The sequence below is a fragment of the Hakea prostrata genome, chromosome 2 (genome assembly GCF_041222555.1).
Source record: "Hakea prostrata isolate BN-2017 chromosome 2, UWA_Hpros_2, whole genome shotgun sequence".
In the NCBI taxonomy this organism is placed as follows: Eukaryota; Viridiplantae; Streptophyta; class Magnoliopsida; order Proteales; family Proteaceae; genus Hakea; species Hakea prostrata.
Window position 1 is genome coordinate 63039897 of NC_142601.1, and position 6113 is coordinate 63046009.

The window sequence follows — 6113 nt, forward strand, 5'->3', positions numbered from 1 at the left end:
TTCAAGAGGTATTTAAGGTAATTTTTACCTGAATTTTGTAGCCTAGTTTTTGGAAGAAAAAAACATTGGAAGGATTATTTTGGCCTAAAAAACATCATCTAAACTAATGTTCCTAATAGGCACAAGTCCAATTGTATGCGAGGCAAAATTGGAAAGTCTGAAAATTTAATAAATTATTGTAAATATCCAAAAAGAACACAAGTACACAGCTAGTGAAGAGAAGTATTAAAGTTTACAATTCATTATACAATTATATGAGTATGACTCATGCTTCATATTTTGTTGCCGATGAACATAGGGAACACCCTTGCAAGGCTATGGGGGAGCACCCTCGGAGCCTATAGAAGTCCTATGTCTCTCTCTTGTTTCTTTGCCGTTTGAACAAAAGAAAGTTAAAATGTAAGAAACAGGAGAGAGAAAAGAAAGAGAAAAGGCAACAAAACAGCAATATGAATACCATCTCCGAAAATCAAACAGGATGGCAACACAAATTATTCATCAACAGGAAACCCCGGTGATCTGGGGGGGCCCCGAGATGATCGAGAGATCGGAGATTGGGACACGAGTTAGAGTATCCCACGAGAGAGAGATGATACTAGCCAATACATATTCATATTTAATACAACTGATACAATACATCTTGATACTTCTCTTTATTGAATTACACTATAATACATGAGTCAATACGATACTCAATATTGATACTTCAAAAAAATAAAAAAGACTAAAAATGCTTATGAGGCAAAAATTATCCCAATAGATTATTAATTTGGATATGTTATCTTGATTTATGGGACTCCAAGGGCAACATGCATGTACCTTGGACTCATAAAGATTAATATTAGAGCGATCAATCACACACAATCGAATAGAAAACAAAAAAGATAGAGACATGAATTTTACCTTGGTTCACTTCAATGTGAGGTTACATCCAACATTAGGGTTTTAACTATACTCTTCTCAAAACAACAATTTTAGATAATTTGTTACAAGAGATATATATACATATATGTCTTTAGAAATCCTAAGCCACAACTATTCATGACCCCAAAGCCAAACTATAAAGAAACTCCAAAACCCAAAGAAACGTGGATTTTCACAATGACACCAACCGAAGTGTCTAGATTTATTCTGTTTCAGTGAGAACTGAGAACTGAGAACTGAGAACGAATGCATGCACAGGCTGATGCCGAAGTCTTCCCAACGGTTCACATTGCAATTGCATATTTGCATCAACCACCGCGTCAGCCAGATGGCAATTTAGACAAATTAAGACACGTGTCATTGCATCCGTACCCTCCAAGCAACAATTGGATGTCCAGGTACGCGTTTTACTCAAACACAGTAGAATGGGAAAGAAAAGAAACGAGTCGAAGGTCTCCTCGTCTCCTCCACTTAAACGGTCACGGAACGAGTGAGACACTGGGACCTTGACAAATTTTAATTTGACTTTAAGGGGCATGATGCTGCTGCTCAACCCCACCAATTGAATTTCTCTCTCTTCTGTTAATTTGCTCTGAGTGTATATATGATACATGTACCTGTCTCCATAATTCATGGTTCCCGTGAATTATCACGTACAGTTGTACTTTTCGTCTACTTCCCAAAACAAACCAGTCAGTTCTTCATTCATCCTGTAACCTCAGATTTTTGAAGAAAGCTAGCTGTGTTCCATTTTCAGAGAGAGAGAGAGAAGAAGAAGAAGAAGAAGAAGAAAGATGGGTACTTCGCTTCAGGAAACACCAACATGGGCAGTGTCTACTGTTTGTGCAATCTTGATCTCCATTTCCATGCTCCTTGAACATGGTATCCATAATTTAACTAAGGTAAGCATGCATGCTTATGTGAATATTATATCTCCTCGATCACTGAAAGCTTACTGGTTTGGAGATATGGGAGCTAGATCTAGAATAGGCTTTTGTTGCTGTCTTCTCTACTTTACTTTTTCCATATTGAACCTGTTTCAGTTTCTCCAAAAAAACAGGAGGAGATCTCTCAATCAGGCTCTTTACAAGATAAAATCAGGTATTGAAAAGTGGAACTAATAAAGGGTTTTCTAATTGATAATTCCTTTTCTGTTCTATGCTTTCTAATTTTTCCTCCCCTCTTCTTGGGTTCTCTTGTTTTGAAAAACAAATATAGAGTTGATACTTTTGGGCTTCATCTCTCTGTTACTCACCATCAGCCAAGGACTTGTCGCCAAGATTTGCATACCCAAAACTCTTGGTAAAACATTCCTTCCTTGCAAGGATCGTGAAATTTCAAGTGATGTGGTGGAAGAAGCTACTTGCGAGAACAAGGTATACATATACTTCGTGAAGCTAGCAAAGTCTAAAAAATTTAATCTTCAATTACTTTCTGTATTCTCAGATATTTGTTTGTTCTTTCCTGAACAGGGAAAGGTTTCTCTTTTGTCCAGAGACGGCGTTCAGGAACTCCAAATCTTAATATTTGTGTTGGCCGCCTTTCATGTTCTATCTTGTGTTTTAACCTTCGGTCTTGGGATGGCTAAGGTAATAACTAATTAATCAAATAATAATTGGTTTTAGGAGTCTTAATTAACCTTATTTTACCAGTATACTTGGACTTTATGTGCCAATTTCATGTAACTTCAAGCTCACGCCGTTAACTGAAGACCAGAGATTGGTTAAGTTGCGTAAATTAATTTTGTTCTTCCCATTTTCTTAATTAAGTTCATGTGATTTCAACAGATGAGAAGATGGGAACACTGGGAAGCTGAAACAAGGAAATTGGAATACCAATTTAACAATGGTAAGCTCAGGAAAGAGCAGACGTCTCTTCTCTGCTGGGCCCCTTTTGTGGGGACTCCGCTTAATTGTCAGCAAGTTCTGTATAAGAATATTTCTACGGTTCAAGTCACCCCTTTAATGGTGGAAAGTAAAATTCATGGACTTTTTTTTTCTACTATAATTTTCTTTTCCTTCATTCAACTCAACTTATTAATTAAATAAAGAATTTTTTGTTCAACTTGTTTTCTTATATAGTATTGCAGTGGGATGTACCTGTAGCATTTGTTGTTCATGGGTTTCCCCTAAATTTTGAGAATATATGGCTTCCACTATCATTGATTATTTCTGTGTTAGGAGTTTGAATGTGTCAAGTGTCTTGATCCAGAAGAACCGTTGAGAATGAGATCAAGGTCAGATGGGTACTCGACAGAAATTAAGTCATGATGCATGCTAATTCTGAAATAGGCTGTAGGGATCCCGACAGAGAGATGTGAGAATGGTGTTTATCTCCTAATCTTCAACTGCAGAAACCCAAATAAGGATCCAGCGCATGAGCAACTACAATCTTATTCACCATTGATAATGAAGAAGATTTCATTTTTTTCATGTTTGACAATCTTGCTGAACCACGTAAATCCTCATATGCTAGCATCAGAGTGATTGTTTGTTTCTGATATCCAATATTTCAACTCTTGTACTGGGTTTTTGTTTTTCTACTATGCCTTACATACACTTCTGTATTTACACTATCACAGAAATTGTTCTTATTTACTGAGATTCTAAAAGTGCTATTTGCACATGTAGATCCAAGGAGGTTCAGACTCACCCATCAGACATCTTTTGGGAGACGACATCTGAAGTTCTGGAGCCGCCACCGTTTACTTCGCTGGCCTGTATTATTCCACCTAATTCTTCCATGTATTCGTATTTCATATTTCAAATGTTAATTAATAAATAGAAGCTTATACTACATTTGCATTATGCTTGGCAGGCTTGTTTTCTTAGACAGTTTAATGGGTCAGTCTCCAAAATTGATTATTTAACCCTTCGTCATGGATTTATTAAGGTAATGCAATGAGCAATGGTTGGCTTGTCGAGTCAAAAGTTTCTGACTTGGTGATCTGTTTTAACAGATTTCTTTCTTGTTCTTCTTCTTAGGCTCACATTCCAGAAGAAAGTAATTTTGATTTCCAAAAGTTCCTAAAAAGAGCTTTGGATGACGATTTTCACGTGGTGGTTGGTATGAGGTACGTTCTGAGAAACAAGATCCACTCTCTGGTGATATATGCATAGGATCCATATGTGTTTATCTTACTAGTTACTAGGCTTTAAACACTTCAATTGTTTTTCAGCCTCTGGGTTTGGACTTTTGCTGTATGTTTCCTGTTCTTCCACGCACATGGTAATGGCAGTACATTGTTTCTATGCTAAAGCATTTCTGTTTTCACATTTATAAACCAATCAAACTTAAAAGTCTGCTTTTTTTATGCACCAAAATGCAGGATTCTACAATTATTTGTGGCTACCCTTCTTTCCTTTGGTGGTAAGCTATTTGATCTAAGAATCCTCATTGTCAGTCTAAGAAATTGTAATTAAAGCTTAAAAAGACGATTGACTGTATGTTTTATTTATTGCAGATGCTTCTATTAGTAGGGACGAAACTTCAAGTTATCATCACTAAGATGTGTTTGGCAAGTGGTGAAGCTGCTCCTGTAGTTAAGGGAACTTTCCTTGTGAAACCCAGTGATGACTACTTCTGGTTTAGCCAACCTCGATTTCTCCTCCACCTTATTCATTTCATCATTTTTCAGGTAAAATCACTTGTGAACTTTCTTCTCGTGAAACAAATATTCACTTTCTCCCCACTCTGCATCAACTTCAAATAATGAATCTTGGTGTCTGCAGAACTCCTTTCAATTGGCATTCTTCACTTGGACATGGGTTAGTCTTTTAATTTGCTAGCTTAATTATTGTTACTATCACTTTCATGTTGCAGTAATAATGAATCCTAGTTACCACTCTATTAATTGCAGGTCAAGTTTGGGTTCAGGTCCTGCTTTCATGAAAAAACAGAGGACATTGTTATAAGGATCATCATGGGTATCGTGGTTCAAGTTCTCTCTGGTTACGTGACACTACCTTTGTATGCCTTGGTTACAAAGGTAAATATCATAAAAATAAAACATCAAACTCAAAAAGTTTCTTCCCCTGCATCTCTAATCAGCATAGAAATTTCAATTTCCATCAGATGGGTTCATCTATGAATAAGGCTGTATTCACTGAGACAGTACTTGGGGGACTGAAGAACTGGCAAGCCAGTGCCAAGAGGAATATAGCTGCCAGCAAAACCAATTCAACTACCCCTTCCCTAGATAACTCCATTTCCTACACTGTTGACACTTCGGTCTCTGGAGGACAAGAGTTTGAAAGCGAGGAAGCAGTAGAGACTGAGACAAACATGAATGATCAAGGAAGCTACAATGGAGAGATTTCTTTACGGGTGACAGAAAGCTGATTGCAGATCATTTGCCTATTCAAAATCAGAATTCCTCTTAAAACAGAGCTTGATTGATTGAACTAATTATGGACTACAAGGGGGAATACCTGCAACAGTGAAGACTGCAAACGGATTACTCTTGATTGCATCAATTAAAGAAGTCTAGTTTGCATGAAGCATGAATGCATGATGCCCTCCCTCATGGTTCTTCGAAAGACTCCCTTCAGTTTCTAACCTGCGGGATGTGTTCAGATACTAACAGCTAAAACTTCATGAATTTTTTCGTATTGAGCCATTTCATTGACCATTTCTTTTTGCTTGTTGGGCTCATGCCTGTATCTTATATTGCCCAACCTGTATTAGGATTTTTGTACATCTATTAAGTTTCTATTTTCAGTAAAGTAACGTTCATACCATGGATGGAATAGAAGTTGCTGCAGATTTTATCTTCTAAATCTTCTTATGAAATTGTCAAGGCTTTTCTTTCTTTCCTCCCACCATCTGCAGCTCCCCCATACCAAGAAAGGAGGCTTCATCCTCACATGGATGGTGGAGCTCCAAATATATTTGTGTTCCTGAGGAGCTCATAGAAAGAACCACAAGAATGGTTTCAAGAATTTAATTTTCGAATGGATCATCAGAGTACATGTATTGTTAAATTTCAATACAACATGGATATGAATTTGGGTGTTGGTAACAGGCATACAGGTACAAGGTTTCAACAAGGCACCTAACAACTTAACTGGGAAACAGAAGTCTTGCAGCAAGAGGCTGCAGCTCATATGACATTGACATACTGGAATCGTGAAAGCCAGAATTATGTAGCTAGCATCAATCAATTATAACTTCGAGTTTGGTAAGCAGGT

At 37.2% G+C, this 6113-nt stretch overlaps 1 pseudogene across 1 annotated transcript; it reads left to right on the forward strand.

Moving 5' to 3' along the window:
• Positions 1-1488: 1488 nt before the first annotated feature.
• On the forward strand, positions 1489-6044 carry LOC149025584 (MLO-like protein 12; annotated as a pseudogene). Its single transcript, XR_016171751.1, has 14 exons — positions 1489-1826; positions 1968-2025; positions 2143-2300; positions 2397-2513; positions 2712-2772; positions 3555-3643; positions 3742-3816; positions 3909-3997; positions 4103-4152; positions 4253-4293; positions 4388-4561; positions 4656-4691; positions 4784-4912; positions 4999-6044. The product of XR_016171751.1 is annotated as an MLO-like protein 12 (transcript).
• Positions 6045-6113: the final 69 nt, after the last annotated feature.